The sequence below is a fragment of the Canis lupus genome, chromosome 36 (assembly GCF_011100685.1).
Source record: "Canis lupus familiaris isolate Mischka breed German Shepherd chromosome 36, alternate assembly UU_Cfam_GSD_1.0, whole genome shotgun sequence".
Classification (NCBI taxonomy): Eukaryota; Metazoa; Chordata; class Mammalia; order Carnivora; family Canidae; genus Canis; species Canis lupus.
In genome coordinates this window covers 29889328-29910201 of record NC_049257.1, presented here as the reverse complement: position 1 = coordinate 29910201, position 20874 = coordinate 29889328, and the positions used below count along the sequence as shown (strand labels likewise).

General features: G+C 39.2%; 1 protein-coding gene across 1 annotated transcript in view; it reads left to right on the top strand.

Annotated features, from left to right (window-relative positions):
- Positions 1-9967: 9967 nt before the first annotated feature.
- The window catches only part of TFPI (tissue factor pathway inhibitor), a 51948-nt gene continuing 41041 nt past the window's right edge, over positions 9968-20874 (top strand). Inside the window, 1 exon segment of the mRNA NM_001003243.2 lies at positions 9968-10009. The gene's annotated coding sequence lies outside the window, so the exon portion shown is untranslated.

Below are 20874 nucleotides of genomic sequence, written 5' to 3'. Positions count from 1 at the left end.
TAGGCACACGGTTCACAGTCAACGAAGTTGACCCTCTGCCTCTAAAGAGTGACGTGGCCTCCCCCCAGAAGAACCTTATTTATTCATTATCCTCACGATACAAAGGAAACGGAGGCAAAAATAAACCCCCTTTGAGAGTAAGATTCTGAAGGTATTTGTCGCCCTACATGTCCGGGCAGCCAGCCCAGGACAGTGCTGTGCCCCAGTCCACGCAGCCCGCCAGGGCCGCTCACCGGCTTTGTGATAAGGCCACTGGGAAGAGCAATCAGTGCCCTTAGAGGGGATACTTTCATTGGTTCCACACACCTGTTACACTAGCACTAACTGGTTGTCGATTCTCCGAAACAGGTAGTGAAGCCACCCAGGAAACACTTAGGCCTTTCATGTGTATTGACTCTGAAAATCACAGAAAAGAACAGCCTCATTTCATAAAAGTAAAAGACTCCCCACTCTTCTAGTCAAAGACTCCCCACTCTTCTAGTCACATTGGGATAAAAATGGTCAACTAATGTTTCCAGAACTTACTGTTTTGTTTTTGTTTTTTTTAATGTTGCCTTGATGCCATATTTTCTGCCTTCATTTTGGCAGATTTTAGAATTTCAAAAATTAAACATTTTGGAGACAATGAACAGTGGAAACGTTCTCTATCTAGTCTCTCGTTGTTATATGTTCTGGTTGATTTTTAGCTTGAATATTCATAAACAAGGAAAAGTATCAGAAATAAAATGCCAAGAATCCAAGTAATGATCATGTACAATTGATAAATCTTAACATTTTCGTATTTTCTATGTATTTTATATAAAGGTATTGACATTTTGCTGCATAGTGTTTATATAAAATATAGTATGCAGTATTTTTATATAAAAGACATAAAAATATTACAAATACAGTTGAAGATTGCACTATTTTTTATAGCCTGTCCCAGTTGTATTCCTCTCCTTTCCTTTCCAGAACAACCAACTAACATAAATGCATCTCCTTTCATTACACATGCATCTTTACTTAATATATGGTATTAATATATGGTATTTCCGTAATATATGGTATTAATATATGGTATTACTATGTTTCCAAAGTTAGGGAAATGATGTTCTTCATTTTGCTTATTATTTTTTTTTAAGATTTTATCTTTAAGTAATTTCTATACCCAATGCGGAACTTGAACTCACAACACCAAGAGTCACATGGTCTACCGACTGAGCCAGCTGGGTACCCCATGTTTTTTGTTTTTCTGTTTTTAAGATGTTATTCAGGAGAGATACAGAGAGAGGCAGAGACACAGGCAGAGGGAGAAGCAGGCTCCATGCAGGGAGCCTGACGTGGGACTCGATCCTGGGACCCCGGGATCATGTCCTGGGCCAAAGGCTCAACTGCTGAAGGCTCAACTGCTCAACTGCTGAGCCCCCCAAGCATCCCCCAAGGTTGTTTACTTACTGATTTATTTTTGAGTCCTGGACATGTTCACAGATATTCATGAATACCTATTTTTCCAAATAATATTCTATCAAATGATTGCCACAACGTATTTATCTATTCCATGTTGACTGATTTTTTTGTCTTTAATTTTACATTTTTACAAAAATACTGCACTCGATATCACTGTCAATGTCTACCGGTTCACAAAGCAGTGTGTAAATTCTTTTAGCATAATAGAGGTGGAATTTCTCTATTTCTAGACTTTACATAATTTAGAAATTGCTAGAAAGGTAACAAAACATTTAAAACAGAGAGGGAGTGCAGCCTAATAGTTAAGGCCGTATGCTCAGAATTCGGACTATCTGGATTCAGATCCCACTTTCATTGATTAGCTGTATGAATTTGCACAAATGAAGGAACCATTTATCTTTATCTCCAAATGGGAGAATAGTATCACCCATTCCATGATGGTCTCTTAAATACGACGCATGGAGAATAATGCCTGGCACCAAGTAAGCCTTAAGTAAACATCAAGGATTGTTACTATGTCTGCTATTTATATTATTGTTTTTATATGTGTAGCTACGTTATCCTTCATCAAAGAGTAAGAAGTGCTCAGGGGTTTTGAAGACTGGACGTGATTTTCTAGTTAGTGACGTGATTTTCCAGTTAGTCCAGTTCTTTCACCCGACGTCGGGATGTCTTTAGGACGTCATGCCTCCCACATGCCACTTTCCCTCCTTTCTTACTTTTAGGAATGGGCACACTCCTTACCATAGGATGGCTTATCTTTTTAAACTATAATTGGTAGGAAAGTTATCCTAGTTTTAAGCTAAAACTATGTGTCCCCAACATCTTCATCCACCTAACTCTTCTCTCTGGAGCACAATAGACTAAATTTACTGTCATTTCTACACAATCACCTCCTGAATACTTTAAGGTAACGCATACTATGACTTCCCACACTTTGAGTTTCTCTTCTTAAAATTAAAAATCCTAGCTTACATCAGTATTTTTTAGACATAAGATACACAGATGTGTATGCCTTAAAAAACTAGGTTTTATCTCACTACCCTGAACCCATTCTGCTTTAACAGTGCTCTGTAAAAGTCGGTCCAGATAGGAGAGGAAAATACTGCAAAGTGAAGAGTGCAGTACTTGAGACCTTCTTTGAAGAGTTGTGACGATGATTAGAAATATGTAAAAGGCTGGGCACTAGAAGGCATGGCAGCTGTCCTCTGGAGGACCCCTGGCTTGGATGCCCGGCACCATTTCCTCTCCTCTTATTCCTTATAGAGAAGACCCCATTGGATCCACCTGTTCTTGCCTCACCATGTTATCATTAGTCCCTTGTCTCTGTCTCTTCATCTTCATCTCCCTGCCGATTACTCTAATTCAGGCTTTGCCACCTGTCTGTCACTTGGAACGTGGCTATCATCCTGCTTCTTGAGAACAAAGCAGCCTAAGTAACGTTGTAATCTCAATACTTTGTATAGTGTCTAACACATAGATGGACTAAAAAAGTTTTCCTTTTTATATAGATTTTTAGAAAGACTTTATTTAAGAGATAGAAAGAGAGAGATAGAGCACAGGCAGTGGGGAAGGGTAGAAGGAGAATCAGGTTCCCTACTGAGCAGGGAGTCCGATGTGGGGCTTGATCCCAGGGCTCCAGGACCAGAGCCTGAAGTGAAGGCAGATCCTAAACCATCTGAGCCACTCAGGACCCTTAAAAAATAAAAAGTTTCAAAGAGAGAAAAAAAAAAGACATATGAAGTTTGTCATATGTCTTGACAAGACATATGTCTTGATATGGATCAAGTACCCAAGGTTGAAAAAAAAATAAAAATAAAAATAAAAAAAAATAAAAAAATAAAAAATAAAAAAAAACAAAAACAACAACAACAACAACAACAAGTACCCGAGGTTGTTGTGACCTGAGATTGTGTGATACTTTTTAAACAGACATAAAGCATAAAAATGCACCTCTTTATTCATGTTTTAGAGACACAGATATACATTCTAGATTGTGACCGGAGTTAAACCAAATAAGATGAGGGGAAAATAAAAAAAAAAACACACATTGATGAAGGTGAAGGTTCTAAGTAATCTCACCATGTTGTCTAATAGGACATGTGACTCTAGATTTCTGGAAAGAAAAAGCCAGGAATTCAGCTTGTTTTATTTTTCCTCTGAGACATCACATTTTAAAAATATCAATAAGTAGCAATAACTGTGAAATGCAATGCCTAAGCACCGATGACACAAAAATGTAGCTTTCCCTATTTTCTTAGTTAATATGAAATTTTATCTAATAAGGAAAATCATTTGCTCAAAATGTCTGCCTGTTAATAACACAAGTTATGACTGAGTGTCCGGAGGAGAATCTCCTGAGAAGGCGAAATAACCCTCAACTGTGACTAGACGTTCAAGGTCCCACGATACCACCACTTCTCAATGATCATTCTCATAAAAAAGAAAGAATTTTACTATTAATAAAAATATGAATGAGATGAAGCAAAAGCTACATCAGGATTCTGGTTCTCAGGTTTATATGTAAGCACTCATTTTGATTTCGATGTGAAAATTCAACCTCATTAGAGAAGAACTTATTTTTCTATAATTGGAGTCAGCTTGTGACCATAAAATTCCTTAAAGACCCTTTTGTTATTACTATCTTGCTTCCTAAGAATTTACTTTGAAACATGCTTCAAATTGACTGGTGTTTAATTTTGTTTATACTGGTGTTTACCATCAGTCAATTTCCGGAAAGCATTTCCCCAAAATTACTTCATATCCTGCAATGAAGTGCATAGGAAAGAAAAAAAGAAAGAAAGAATAGGGCTTCAGAGAGACAGAAGGAATGGGGCTCAAGGGTCCAATTTAGTCTAGCATGCAGGGTTACATAAATCAATAATATGGATGCAGACAAAATAATACATCTTTGAGGGAAGAAGGTATATAGGTAGAGAGTATATTATTTATTTCTGCCTAAGTTATGCTTGATAGCAAACTACCTAAAACTCTATGGGGCTTTTACCAAGAAATGGCTTATTTTCAGTCACCTTTGTGGCTCATCCGTGTGGGTGCCCCATTTCTTCTTTATTGTGAATCCAGTTTAGGTGAATGACCCTCCTGTGGGACAGGAGAGTCATTTGTCAGAGAAAATGAAAAAAAAAAAAAAAAGTATAGAACCATAGAATTCATAAGCTTCCCGTAAAGCTCATAAAAATCTGTTTAGCTGCTGCTTATTTGTTTTTTTACCCGCTCGTTCTATTAGCCGAAGCTCACAATATAGAAAACTTGATGTCGACGTGGACGCAAAATATACTCTTATCCCCGGTTATCAAACTGGGACCCTAAGGGAGGAGAAGTAAATATGTGTGAACAAATAATGTAATCCACCACAGAGAGAAGCAGAAAAAGAATCTAAGTATTCCCTTTCTCTCTGGCATGCGTCTAATTCCCTGTTTCCCTATAAGAAGAATTGCTTTTTTGGGGGGAGATCTCTCTTTTGGAGACTAAGAAAATTAAGGTACTTAATGGTTAAAACAATATTATTTTTTTACATTAGTAAAAATAGGGGCTTCATAGCTCAACTTGTTAATAATGAAATTAATAGAGGCAACTTTGCACCCATGTTTCTCTGTGTCAGATCCATCACACAGGGTTTCTATGAATACAGTTGGATGAAATTTAGAAGCCATTCTTTTTTGGAATTTGAGATCTGAAAAGGTAGACAGCTTCCAATTGTCGATGAGTCTTCCGTAATCCTCTTTCGGGAAAGTGAACTACAAGCAGTACAGGGTTTAGGTTCTGGATAAAGGTCAAGGGCTGAGACAAGGAGGCCCTCAAGCACTCATCCCTCACCTAATCCATCAAAGACCTGAGTAGTCACACACTGTGTGATGAGTAATTAGTTGAAATGTAAAGTAATAGAATGTCTGATCTTTCATCATAGTTGAGAGTAGACAGGAGTGCATGAGATGAGTGTTGGATGTGATAACATTTAATTTTGTGCAAGATGTTCATGAAAACTTCTGTATTCTTCGATTTGTGACATCCTGTCAAATTCCACCGTTCTCTATCTTGGAACAATGCATACTGTTCTCACAATTCCTTTAAGGAGCTAACCTTCCGGATTTGTCTCACTCGTAATGAGTTACCTGAGCTTGCTGAAATAGTCGATATATTTTAACGGACGAGATTCTTAATGAATAAAATTAGGAAATGTTTCCTAATACGTAGGACAAATAAAGGGGGGGGGGAGACGATTTTATACTTTGGATAAGAAATACACAGACTCACAGTAGGAGCCTGGAATGTTACTTGAATTGTGTGAGAGCTGGAAGGAAACAATGAACAGAGAATGGTAAGGAATGAAAAGGAGAGGACGAAGTCTTAGGTGGGGGCTTGAGACACCCAGGTAACTGGTTGGGTACGAAGAACTTGAAGATACAATGGCAAATAGTCAAACTGTTGGTGAGAAACATTTTTATCCAACTAACTGAGACTTGTACACAGTGGAATGCAAACTGGTGGTAAAACCACAAGAAGGAGCTCACGCAAAGCTCGGGAAAGAGAAAAGCGGGGTCCACGGAGCCGGCTGTGGCAGGCTGTCCTATCGTGACAGTCATTTATGGTCTTCGGGACAAGAAGATGCCAGTTTGTGCAAGTGTATGGAAACAAAATAGTGAAAAGGTCTCACCGATGCTAAGCACAACACAAATATGAAATTGATGATCTCTGGGAAATGGATTCCCTCTCGGCTGTTGCTCCTTCAGGTAGAGTTCCTTCCGTAATAAAGAGCAGAGTTCTTCAATGACGTTAGGGTGTTAAAGAACAAGAACTGAGCGCAGGAAATATGAAGATCTGATGGGCTTTATTAAGCAATTCCTGAATTTGGCAGCCTCCCATCTAGAAGAGAGAGCAGGGCGCCAAGGAATCGTACAAAATGCAAGGTTTTTATAGGAAGGAGGGTGGGACAAGAAAGACGTCAGTGAATGGGAAGAAAGGACTGTTCCAGGTAAGGCCACCCTTCCTTAGGGTTAAGGACATGAGGCATTATTAGGTGGATTAGATGCCTCTGGGGAACGTGGAGGGCCCAGCGACAGGTCACCTCACGGGCGCTTCTCAGGAACTTCCTGAGGAGCCAGTTAAGACTTCCACGTCGGGGGAGGTGGAGATTACAGGTAGCTGGTGTGAAGCCCCAGTTTGGTGACTTGGCCTAAGGGATGCCATTTGGGGCCTGCGGTTTCCCTTAACAAGGGAAAAGGGATTGAACACGAGGATGCATGTTCTGAGTACTTAGAAAAGCGCGAACCAGTCGTGAAGAAGGCCTTTGCCCTAGAGCTGGGGCATCCCTCACCTCACCCGCCCGGTCTTGCTCTTGCTTCCTTCCGTCCCTGGCTCCTGGGGGCCGCACACTCTCGCTCACCACCATCCTCTCTCACCTGGCTGTCTCGACACCATCCCCTTGCACGCGCCACGAGCTGCCTGCCCTTCCGCCATCTCAGCGTGTTAGTGAAGACGCGGGCACTTACTGTATACTTTTCCTATAGCTCTTAGTTCAAGTGCTTAAAGAAGAAATCTGACCGGCTGAGCTTACCTCGACCTGGGCAGAGCCTGTAGTTAGCCCAAACAAGATCAGTGTCTATCCTAATCCCCCAACAGCCAACTCTCCTCAACTATCAGGGTAAGAAGGGGCCGTTGAATGTGCTTGAGGGGCAGGGTACGAGGTAGTAAGGGATGGTGACCATGTCGCAGAAGTTCACTGTTAAACCTGAGGTTTCAGCACACAGCAAAGCTTTATTTTGGTGTGAAATACAGACTTTGTGGAAAGGATCACAAAAGAATAAACATCTGGGCTTTGAAGTCAGACCGCGTGATTGAGTCAGAGCCCCACAAGCTGTACTCACTCTTCCCAATCCTGTGAAATGGCCGTTGAGAGGGAGTGGAATTTGTCACCCCAAAATATGCCTCTTTGGCATCCAGGATTGTTTTAGGCTGGATTTTTTTGGTTTGCTTTGGGTTTTTGTTTTTGTTCCATTTTTTTTTTTTTTTTGCGAAAGTAGAAAGACAGACCATGTTTTATGTAATATTTCATTGGCTTGATTTATGGCTTTATTTAAATTTCTTTAATTGACGTATAGCTGACACTGTTACCTTAGTTTCAGACGTACAACAGAGCGATGGGTCGTCACGCTCTCCACACGTGTCGCCACCCACCGTCTGTCACCACACAGCAGCATTACGACACCATTAACTATATTCCTTGTGCCGAACCCTTGATTCCCCGAGACTTATTCATTCCATAACTGAACGTCTGAATTTCCTACTTTGCGTGATTATTTTGTGAAAAATGACAGACGCAGGAAAAGCTTCGGAAGTGGAGCAGTTACCCTTTTCTAAGGGACATTCATGTTTCCAAGAGAGATCTCCATCTGTACAGGTGTCCCCCTCTCTGCAGCAGGAAGAGGAAAACAACTAAATCTCTAGAAATAACAGTGGGGAAGGCAAAGACTTAAATTTGCATAGCAACCCAGTCTTGGGTACCGTCTTCTCCCCAGAGGCGCCCATTACTGGATCACCCACCCCCCAACATTAATTTTTGTCTTTAGAGAGGTTTAAGGCGGTGGTTTGGGCCACTACAAGGAGTTATTCAGTTTTCCTAGGTATCTCCCATGTATACAGGAGGTATACGTGTTATTAGACTTCAGTTTGTTTTTCTCTGTCAATCTTTTATTGCACAGTGGTCTCAGCCAAGAACCTAGAAAGGTACAGGGAAAATTACTTTTTCTCTCCTCCACTGTAGTCAGGAAGGAAGAATTTCCTTGGTCCTTCATGGTCCTTCTAGCTGCTATAAGAACTAAATTGACATGAGACAGATTAATGGGAGAAAATCATGTTAATTTTCTGCATATGGCTAATCCACAGGCATGGAAATTCTAAAGAAAGGCCAAATAAGGTATGTGTTATTCTGAACTAAGGGGAAGGGAGTAAGGGTCTAGGACTTCAAAAGAAAGGATTACAACTCACTGGAAGATGAAAAAAAGAGCAAATGTTTTGTAAGCAAACGTTTGCAGGACCGTCAGAAACAATGAGACCCCGTAGACTGATCCCACAGGACATGCTGGGTTCCTCTCTCCCTGCGGTGCCTGGTTCAGGTCCCGTCGTGCTTACGTCCAGCGCTAGCTCCAGTCCTGGAGCAGGTCTTCTATCTCCGTTCTTTTAGGCGATTGTGGGGAGGTAAGTAGGCTTTTCTGAATCTGCTGGGTTTTGGTTGCTTTTAACTTGACTGCTTACAGCGGTCTTCTTGCTGCAGGGGGCGGTCTCGGGGTGGCTGGCCCTGGGCACCCACCTACAGAGAAAGGACCTTCTTCACAAGCTGGATGAGGGAACTAGACGAAGTAATTTCTGTCTGGATACCTCATAGTTATTCAATACATAGGAGTGATGTTTATGTTAAAAGCAGAGAGAAGTTAGCCCTTACCCAGAGATGACAGGAGGGAGGCAAAGGAAGGTGAAGGCACAAAGACCAGAGGGCGAAAAAAGGCGAAGGCATAAAGACAATGTGAAATGGGAAACACAAGAAAGTGATGGGGTTTCCGGGCAGGTGAGCTAGGCCTCCAGGCCCAGGAGACCTGGCATCTTCGGGAGGCTCTGGTGGCCCCGAGCCGACCGGCCGTCATTGCCCCAGGAGCACACTCAAGGTTGGCCTCGGTGGCAGCAGCCCCCAGCAGGGCCCCCAGCAGGGCAGCGGACGTACCTCCGGACTTGCCAGTCTTGGAAGCTGTCAGTTCCTCACACTCCGAATGGTCGCACACACAGCAGCCAACGTCTAGGGGAGGTTTGCTGCGTGTGGGAGGCTGTCGGGAGTGCTCCTGTGTCCACACCCGCGCGTCTGGGTCAATCCACTCGCTCCTCCTATCCAACCCAGGACTTTGATTGCGTTTGATTGTCTTAGGGAAAGAGATAGAGGCGCAGGGAGTCCACATAGTGGGCTGGGGCTGCGCGGCTGGCAACCCCCAGTGCAGGGCTCAGGGCCCAGCGGTGGCCGCGCCACGGGCGGCCTCCCTGACCACAGAAGGTGCAGGTAGATTTTTTCATTGCTGTAGAGATAATGGGAAGAGAATAATTTGAAGAAGAAACAAACTGGGGGGAACGTGCATTTTGCTAAGGAACAACGCGGTGATAAATAGACGCTGCTTAGGAAATCCCTGACTCTGGGGAGTGGGGGGTGTTCCTGTGTCTTGAACTGATTGCAGCAGGAACCCCAGGAAGTGCAGGCAAGAGCTAAGAGCTGTTCCAGGGTGGTCCCGGGCTGTTGCCCTTGTCCGGCCCAGGGGGGCAGAGCCTTGCAGAGGGCCTGGCGTGGCCTGCAGGCGGCCAGGGTGGCCTCGGCAGGAAGGCCGGCCTCCGGCCTCCAGCGCAGGAGCCTCTGGCTGCGGGCCAGCAGCCCCGGGATCAGATCCTGGAGCCGCCCAGGGGAAGACGCAGAGGAGATAACCCCCCTCCCGCGCCTGCCTGCCAGGGAACAGTATCCCCAGGCCGCTGGGAAAGCAGTCTTTCCAAGAACTTTCTGCAAGGCTCGCTGGTGAGTAGGTGGCAGCGTGCCCTCGGGCCTGCTTTCTTCCTGGGAGGAGGGCGCTGGGAGGCCGGGCTGGGGGAGGCCCGAGCTGGCCGGGGGCGAAACACAGTGAACCTCTATTTCTATGCAAACGAGGTGCTCAGCACTGTCTTCTTAGGCAAATACACGTGCCCTGACCCCATTGTCAGAGGGTGGCCCCAGGCGCCTTTCTTATGCTTTTCAGCAGTTCTTTGCTAATTGTGCCTGTTTCATTGGAATTTTCTGAAGACTTGCTTTCCTTTTTAAATACCGTTTATTAACACATAAAGGCGTGTGATAAAGACACTGGCCGGTATGTCTAAAGAACCTTCTGGTTATTGCTTTTAATTGTTGATCGTTACAATGCAGCATGGATTAGGATCCTTGCAATCAAAAGGAGGTATTTTAGGTCTACGGTACCTAATCTCTCTAGGGAAACGCGCTGCAAGCCTTGAGACCGAAGCTCATGTTCTAAGATGCTGAATAAGGATATGCAAGAATTCCTTTAAGTCAGTTAGAGCAATAGATCCCGTACCTACGTGCCGTGCTGTCGCCTTCACGCTGGCTATGCCATGACATTAAAATTCGCTCCTGGTAGTAAACAGAAGCCCATAATGTCGAGGTACTCAGCCGCAGAGCGAGAGGGGGGCAAGGCTATTTAATTAGGGAGACGCTCACTTGTGGGAGTATTACCACAAAATGAAAGCCAAGAGCAGCGCCATGTAGGAAAAGAAGAGGAAAAGATAAGCAAGAGCCACACTGAGTCACAGTGCTCTGGAAATTAGTCACAAAATGACTCGGTAAATTGGGTGATAAACACAAAGGGCACAAGCCAGCAGGAAACCTACAGCCCGGACTGAGAGCTGACGCCTAAGGGCCCAGCAGGGAAAGGTGTCAATCCTGATCCATTGCAAAGTTTGTAAACCTAACCAAATCCTTTCCTTTTTTTTTTTTTTTTTTTAATTTTTTTATTTATTTACTTATGATAGTCACAGAGAGAGAGAGAGAGAGAGGCAGAGACACAGGCAGAGGGAGAAGCAGGCTCCATGCATCGGGAGCCTGATATGGGATTCGATCCCGGGTCTCCAGGATCGCGCCCCGGGCCAAAGGCAGGCGCCAAACCGCTGCGCCACCCAGGGATCCCCCAAATCCTTTCCTAAAACATTTTTAGAATTTTTTTTTTTGTCGTTCATCATTCTAGAGATGATCATTTCAAAACATTGTTATCTGTGTCTCATCTAATCTTTAAGCGAAAAAGTCAATCATGTCCGAAAATGGGTTGGGGCGGGCAATTTAATTTAGAGCCTACAGGTCAGTAAAATGATATAAAATATTCATAGGGATCAACAGAGATTAAAACTATTAATGTAAACACATAATTAACATTATAGAGGTAAAACTTTACAATACTAATTTTTTTTTTTTTTTTTACTTCTAACAATTTGAATAGTCACACTAGGAAACCAAATTTGCTTTTAGGTGAGTGACCGTAGACAGTGTCTTGCTGGAGAACTTTAATGACACACCCGTTACTATTTGGTTCCTCTTTCTATAAGGTTTGCTGAGCGGCACAAATTTTGTTTTGTTTGTGTTTTTTTAGAGGCGTAGTCTGATATCTTTAAGAATTTGTTTTATCTCCAAGGATTAGATCAAAATTGCTCTGGGAAATGTGGTTTGTGTCCAAATGAAGTATGCCCCCATTGTGCTTGCGGGTCTGATTGTAACCCTAGGCTTCACTTGCTTGTTGGTCATAAAACTATTTTGACTAGAACCTTCTATGAAAAACATTTCTGCCAAATTTAAAAATAAAATAATCTATGAAGTGGGAAGTTGGTTTTGAATTAATTCATAGTTTTCATGATATTAACCTGCTCTTTTCTTCAGAATTAATTTCCTGATCTTTGTTATCTCTATTATTCAAATTCAAATAATTGGACAAGATGGCTAACTACGGGAAGAAAAGACCAAGTTCAAAGGGCTTAACTCATTCCCAGAATACATAGCAACTAGCCAAATAGTAAATGTGTTATTTATCCTTTAGAAATGGTTGGTTTAAATTCACTGTGTACAAACTTTTAATTTATGAGATTTCACCTCATGTCATTACCCTTTTAGCAAAAAGTAAGTGAGTAAGTAAATAAGTAAATAAATAAATAAATAAAGCAAGCCAAGTAAACATTCTTGCAAAAAAAAAAAAAAAAAGTAAAGGGCAGGAAAGGCAAGATGAAAAGGGAAGGGAATATTAGACTAGGATTCTCAAAAGTATTTATTAGTATACTTTAGATAAGTTGAATGTTGATATTGGTTAAAATAAGTTAATTGTATTGCCAATTTATTTTTGCTATGTAGACGTGATTAAGGAAATATACTATAATGTAATTCACCTATTTCAATTGAAGTTATCTCCAGCCCCCTCCCTTTTTGGTTTTCCATCTAAAATATTTAACGTGGGAAATTAATTTACAGAGTTGTCTTCTTAAAAACATTTTTAAATGCATTATGCCTTTTATAGAAATATACCAATACTATACTTCTTTCTGATTTTTTTGTCCTTTGGAGAAATCTGAATTCAAGAGTGACTATTGAAGTCCTCGTTTCTAAATATCAAATCTCACCAAAATGAAGAAAGGGTGCAAGTTCTTTCAAAAAGTTCTTTCATGCTAGACCATCTCTACTGGGTCTCTGGGATCTTCAATGACTGGTTTCTGGGTGTGATGTGTCATTTCCAGGAGCCCAGTCTTCTCATTACTCCTCTTTCCTTTTTTTCACTTCTTCTCTAAGTGGCAGTATCTCCTAGAATCAGAGCTTAAGATTCAACTACCAAAAGGTTGAGGGCGATTTAGTCTTTTCCACATCTCTTCTTTCCAGAACCAATGACAAAAAACACTGGACCCATGTCTAATCTGCTCTGTTCAACTCTCTTCAGGCCCTCCTTTGGGATTCTTTTTTTTTTTTTTTAATTAAAGATTCCTTTTATTTATTCATGAGAGACACACACACACACAGAGAGAGAGAGAGAGAGAGAGAGGGAGAAGCAGGCTCCATGCAGGGAACCCGACATGGGAATCGATCCCGGGACTCTGGGGTCACACCATGGGCCAAAGGCAGACGCCAAACCACTGAGCCACCCGGAGATTCCACCTTCTTTGGAATTCTATGTTCTCTCTCACTTGGAACAAGTGTGTTTTCAAACACATTTGAAATTTATTTTAAAAACAAAAGAGTAAAGGGACACTATGGTCCATAATGAAGTCCCAGCGATGCAATACTTCTATCCCAATAGTTTCATCTGCTGGGCCACAGTTTCCTGAGGTATCATGGACTTATTGCAAGGAATTCCCAAATCAAAATGTAATGGTAGCATTCTCTCTAGACTGAATACATATTATATGTTGTTGATTAGGCTATTTTGACATCAGAAATGTGAAAGTATCAGTCAATATGGCACTAATAAAATGTAGTGTTTTTATCACCAAGCACAATGTGCCATGGACACCCTTCAACTGTAACACAGCTTCAGCACCACCACCACCACTCTGCTGCCAGGCTCAGTTTCTCTCTCTATCCATGATTCTTATCAATGCTAACCTATCCTTGAATCCCATAATAACCCATCTCTAAGCATCACCTCATTCCACAAGGCTTAATAATGGAGTGAATCTCAGTAATTGGTTGAGTCTTAAGAATAATAGTGTTTATTGTAAAATTTTGATCATGTTTTTTAAGGCTTATTTAGGAAACTTCAAAATATCTCAGAAAATGAATCAAAATGATTATTTCAAACTGTCCTATGCCTACTCTTGCTCTTTTTGTACCAACTATTTTCAAATATGCATGAATACAAAATGAATGCATTTCTGATTCATGCTATATGAATGAACCCTGAGAACATTATGCTAAGTAAAATAAACCAGACACAGTAGAAGATTTAGTGTATAATTCCATGTGTATATCCAGAATAGATAAAGTCACAGAGCCAGAGAGTAGATCAGAGGTGACCAGCCTCTAGAGGATGGGATGAATGGTGAGTTATTGCTTACTGCATACAGAGTTTCTGTTTGAGGTGATGAGAAATTTCAGACATTGATAGTGGTGATGATTGTACAGCATTGTGAATATAATTAATGACACAGGGTTGTGCACTTAAAAATGGTTAAAATAGCATATTTCATGGTGTATCTACTACACTACAATAAAAATAGTAAAACTATTAATAAGACTTCAGTTTGAAGAATTCTAGATTCCTAATGATATTCCCTTTACATTTTCTCAATTAATAGACTTGAAGTACAAATATTATAATGTTAGATACCTGAATTTTTAAAAATCAAAACAGGTCTTCCTGTTTTGTTTCCTGATGAAAATTGGAACATATTTTTACCTAATATTGCTGTACTGGAGGCTAATGTTTTTCAGTCATATTGTCTTCTTTGGTTTTGATACCAGGGTAATTCAGGCCTCACAGAATGAGTTGGCAAGTATTACCTCCCTCTTGGTAAATTTTCTGGAGTGGTTAATATAAAATTTGTAGCATTTTTTTTTTCTTTAAATGTTTGGTGGAATTTGCCAGTGAAACCATCTGGGACTGAAATTTTCTTTGTGGAAAGGTATGTAATTACAAAATTCAATTTTAAAAAAATAATTATAGGACTATTCAGGTTCTCTACTTCTTCTTGAGTGAGCCTTGGTAGTTTCTGTCTTTCAAGAAATTGGTCCATTTACCTAAGTTGTCAAATTTATAGGCATAAAATCGTTTATAATATTTCCTTATACTAGAATCTATAATGATGTGAAACCTCTACTTCCTGACATTAGTTATTTGTACCTTCTCTCTTCTTTTATCAGTCTATATCAAGGTCTTTGCACTTTTAACTTGTGTGTTTGTTTATAAAATGGTAATTGGCTGATGAGCATTAAGGAGGGCACTGGGTATTATTCACAACTTGATGAATTATTGGACTCTACATTCGAAACTAATGATGTACTATATGTTGGCTAATTGAATTTAATTCAAAAAAACAAAATGGGCTTTTAGGCAACATATAATTTGGTCTTGATGTTTTGCTCAATCAGGTAATATTTGCCTTTTTTTTTTTAAGATTTTACTTGTTTGTGTGTGTGTGTGTGTGTGTGTGTGTGTACATCCACTGGAGTATGGGGAAGGGCAGAGGGAGAGAAAGGGAGAGAAGTAGACTCCCCCAGTGTAGAGCCCAGGGCAGGGCTCAATCTCATGGCCCTGAGACTGTGAGTCAAAATCAAGAGTTGAGTCAAAATCAAGAGTTGAATGTTTAACTGACTGAGTTACCCAGGCACCCCAGACAATATTTGCCTTTAAATTAGAACATTTACATTTGATGTGATAATTGATAGGTTTGAATTTAAGTCCCTCTTTAAGCTATTGTTTTACTGGTCCTATCTATTTTTGTTTTCTTTTTTACTTATTTGGGGGGGTCTTCTTTTAAATTTAGTATCATGTATGAGAATGTTTTATCTCCTATGTTGGTTTATTTGCCATCATTCTTTTTATTTTAGTGGTTGTTTTGGGGCTTAGAATATACAGCTTTGATTTATCCCAGTTTTACTTTCAAGAGATATTAAGCCATTTCTCTTCTAGTATAAGAAACTTCAAACAGTATTTTTCTACTTTTCCTTCCCTGGCCTTTGTGCTCTGGCTGTCACACAATTTGTTTCCATATACGTTATTAGTAACATACTACAATGTCATTATTCTGGTTTCAGTTGGTTAAAATAAACTTAATTAAATATCTTTAGACTTACAGAAAACTTATGAAGCTAGAAAGAGTAGCCATATGCTCCCAACTCCTTTTACTAACGTCGTATATTGGTATGACACATTTGTCAAAATTGATGAGCTGATTATCTTTCAAACAGATTTAAATGTTAAAAAAATCTTTTATATTTGACCATGTAGCTACATGCTGTGGCATCTTCACTTTGTATAGATCCATATTTCCATCTGATGCCATTTTCCTTGGTAGGCACACTCCTCTCTTTCCAGGACTCCAGTTACATGTATATTAATTGGGATGTTTACCTCACCGCTCAATTATTTATATGAGTTGAAGCAAACATAATTCCAAATGATAAATATTGTAGACAAAATTTATATTTAGTATTAGAATTTGATTTTATGAACATGTACGAGATTGTGTACATTATTCAAGGATTCCCAGGATTCCCAGGATTAACTTCCCAGGATTAACTTCTTTTTGTATGTTGTGTGTTTTTTCTCTTAAGAAAATCCCGATGAATGTATCAACTGAGGAAAGATGTTTAATTAAGGAGAATTTAGATTAGCCTCAATTTACATGGCAGGAGAGATTTTTTTTTTTCCTATATGTGGTCAGCAACTTTAAAGCCATTTTAGATTTGCATTCATCATTTAAATAAAGTCTCTAAAAAAGTTAAGGTTCTTGAGACACCATTGTTTGCCATTACATTGTCATACCAACATTACTTTTCCCACTACCACTTACTGCCTTCCATATTATTATCTCCATAGTCAAAAGCCAGAGAGATACAAGTGACCATCTATCCTTGTAATAGGACGCCTCATTTAAAAACACATGAATGAGTGGGCATCCATGAGGTCTTCGGAAATGTGTACAAAAAAAATATCTGTGCATATGTGTATTCGCATTTTAGAAAAGTGTCTGTAGTTTCCCTCAGATCTCTCAGGAGCGTACATATCACCATTAAGGATATATCAGAGACACGTTTAAATATTTAAAGAAAACGGTATATAGAGTTAGGATCAAAAAGAGTATCAAGTAGTAATATGTCCTGGAGAAGGCAAGATAAGGAAGTTATCTTTATAAAGATTTTTTTAAAGATTTTTAGGAGTGCCTGGGTGGCTCAGAGGTTTAACCATCTACCTTCAGCTCAGGCTATGATCCTGGGGTCCTAGGATCTATACCCAGTCCAGCTCCCTGCTCAGCAGGGGTGGGGGTCTTCTTCTCCCGCTCCCTCTGCCCCTCCTCTTTACTCATGCTATCTCTCGCTTGCTCTCTCTCTCAAGTAAATAAAATATTTAATTTTTAAAAAAAATTTTAATCAATCTCTACACCCAACATGGGGTCAAACTCAAAACCCTGATATCAAGATTGGCATGTACTACCAACGGAGACAGCCAGGTGCCCCCTCTTTATAAAGTTTTTGGTGTGAGGTAAGCCATGAAGTTATCCATGAAAAATAAATCTTTGAGAAAAGATGTTTTTGAGAAGCCAAAGAAGAGAATAATTCATTTTAAGATCACTTTCAGTTCTTTCATTACAATTGAATAAGCAGATTCAGTTTTTAATATCTTCAAAGTATCTTCAAAGCTGAACATTACCTATTTGCTTTTTATACATTAGATCCTTTGCATGATACAAAAAGTATGCAATGTCATACATTTTAATAATGTATAAGTTAACTTAATTATTGAGATTTAAAGTAGCTTACCAAAAAATCAAAACTCTGTTCTCCATCCTCAGAAAATTACAATCAAAAGAATTAAGTAGGGCATTTTACGAGAAGATGTTATCCAATTCCTAATTATATGAGTATGTATTAGATTAAATTCGGATAGGAGAAAAAGATGACAATTTGGACAAACTAACTCGTCTTTATAAAAATGTAAAATAATGAGCATTTATTGTAAGGAACCAACAAAAAAATAAAACTATTTGTTGGATGCTCTGAATAAAAAAGGAAGTGACACCATTGCCTTTCATTCTTTGGGCTCATAGTTCTCATTCTTTTATGGGTCTGGCATTTTACAGTCTTGAATGGAAGTAGCTGTAGACCAATGTGCTAAGGGTTCCTGGAGGTCCATGACTCAGATCTGCTGGGGCTCTCTGTTCCTTTACAGCAATCAAAAAAAAAAAAAAAAAAAAAAAGAAATCTTGCCATTTGCAATGACATGGATGAAACTAAAAGGTATTATGCAAAGCAAAATAAGTCAGTCAGAGAAAGACAATTATTGTATGATCTAACTCATATGTGGAATTTAAAAAACAAAACAGGATCATAGAGGAAAAGAGGAAAAAAATAAGATGAAATCAGAGAGGAAGACAAATCATAAGACTTAATCATAGGAAACAAACGGAGCGTTGCTGAGGGAGTGGGAGGATGGGGTAACTGGGGGATGGATGTTAAGGAGGGCACGTGATGTGATGAGCACTGAGTGTTAATATAAGGCGGATGCATCACTGACCTCTTCCTCTGAACTCAATAATGCATTATATGTTAATTAATTGAATTTAAGTAATTTCAAAAAAGAAAGCCACATTTAATATATTTAGTTCTTTTCTTTCTCCTCACACCTAAATTTACTGTATTCATTTGTATTTTTTCCATCTACTTTTATTTGGAGCTATTAGAATTAGTAGATGAACAGAATTGAATTCTCAGAAACCTCCATTTTGGCTTAGATATAGAATACAAACTTTTATTTGTTTTTTTCCCCTTAAAGAATAAAAATGGGGGCAGTATGCTATGACAAATTTTGCTTTTAACTAGACTGGGTTGGTATAGGAATCAGAGTCACTATAATGAGGAAAAGTGAGCTCAAAAAAATGAATGCCACCTCTTTTTTGAAAAAAAAAAAAAAAGTCTTACAGATTTAACTGTAAAACCTTGAGAAAATAATTCCACGCATATTTTTCTAAAAGACTTTAGTTATTATGGGTAAATATGTCATGAAGAATCTTTGATCTTTGGCATTATTTCCTTTATTATGCATTTCTACTTGGCTTCCCTTTGTCCATTGTAGTTTTAGTATTAACAGATCTGTATCACATTCACTTCAGACTTAAAGACTTTTAGAAATATTTTTACATATTTACATTTTCCCTGTTCATGACTTACAATTATCTCTTTATTCTCTCCTTCCCTCCCATCACTTCTCAATTTTCCTTCTCTACTTCACAGGTCTCTGTTCTCTCTTAACTAGAAATAAGAATTAATATTTCTTATTATTGTTTAGCTTGTTTTTCCTTTTTAAAAATATACATACAAATTATTTCTTTAAATTGTTTTAATTGATGAAATTCTTCTTGACTTATTTTACTTATAGGACTTAGGCTCAAAACAGAATAAAAATCTCCTAGTTACAATTTGACGAAATTTAGTTTTTAGAGATGATAAAAAATCTGAAATTCACTTTAGGGGAAAAAAAGAGGAAGGTGTTTCCAAGAATAGTGGATTTTTCTTGAGAGAATAGGAAGTGCAGTTGCCTTTTCCTTGAATGGTCACAATTCCCATGTTTGAATTGAAGTTCTGCCAATTTGCAAATGTAAGACTTTGGGGGGAAAAATCTGTTTCTGGGATTCTGTGTTCTCATTAAAAAATGCTTATCCCTATGGTTTCTTTCATCTCTAACTCTATATAATTGTATCACCATGCTCTCCACTTCTGTTTTTGTTGATTTTTAAAAAAATAAATAGTTTACACATGTATGCTATTTGTTTATAACATGGAGATATTCACTCTTTCTCCCTGGTGTCACCACTTCCTTTCTACAGGATTTTCCTTTTTTTATTTATTTTTTCCTTACATTATAAATGACAAGAAGTTAGGCCTCCACAGTGAACAGCTTTTAATGTATCGCTCTTAGAAGAAACTTTATAAAATCACATCCGACAACTGCTTGTTGTAGGAAAGAAAGAATAACAAAGCTTTCTATCAATGAGATTGTCACAATCTAAAATACAGATACGTGTCACGATTTAACTGATGAATGAACATCAGGGAATTTCACATTACACAATTCTCCAGAAACATGACTTCCTGTAATAAGAGCCAGACCCAAGAGGCATTTTCCTAGTGGATTGGCCAATCTTTAAGTAAACATAGGTGGAGTCAATAGTTTGCAATTATTTCAAGAGGTTTCTTTTGTTGTTCTGATTTTGCTTTATTTTTGAACCACTCTGTGTTTCTAGTATTAATTTACTTACCAAATCAGAATGTTTTGCTTATTTTCCATATTTTATCTTTACTCTCCATATACTTCTAGAACAATCTAAAAATTTGGCTCTTTTAGGGATGCCTGGTTGGTTTAGTCAGGAGACTGAGGAGACCATGCAATTCTCCATCTCACAGTGGTGAGTTCAAGTCCCATATTGGGTGGAGAGATTACTTAAAAAAAATAATAAAACACACTAAAATAGTTTTTAAAAAAACTTTTAAAATTTGACTCTTTTATAGCCAAAGATCAGGCATTATTTTAATGTCAACACAGCTGTAATGATTAAAAAAAAAAAAAAAAAAAAGAGGATTCTGACCTGGGCTTGGTAGTACTGATATTATTTTCTCCTCCTCCAAGCACTTTCCAATCAAAAACAGTTGAAACAAATTGATTAATAACCAGTTTGTGAGAGTAAAAACAGCAGAATGATTGCCGGTTAGGTTATGTGGCTGCTGGTAAGACAAAGTCACAGCACCACCAGCTTAAATCATGAGGCTACTTATCTCATTATATTGTCTTATTATACAGAGCACAGAGGTGATACGCTTCAAGACTGGTTAGCAAATCTGTCATTTTATTTCCATCATTTATAGCAGGTAGAGGTGTTTTTTTTTTTTTTAATTTTATTTATTTGAGAAAGAGAGAGAAAGAGGGCACACGCCGGGGCTGGGGGTGAACAGTGAGCAGGGAGCCTGATGTGGGGCTCCATCCCAGGACCCCAGGATCATGACCTGAGCTGAAGGCAGATGCTCAACCCCTGAGCCCCCCAGGAGCCCCTAGCAAGTAGGTGTTATCCCGGAGAATCTCACTCTCACAGATGGTTGCTTCAGCCCCAGGCATTGCATAAAGACAAGTGAGCCTTGGCCATGTGGCTCCATTTAGA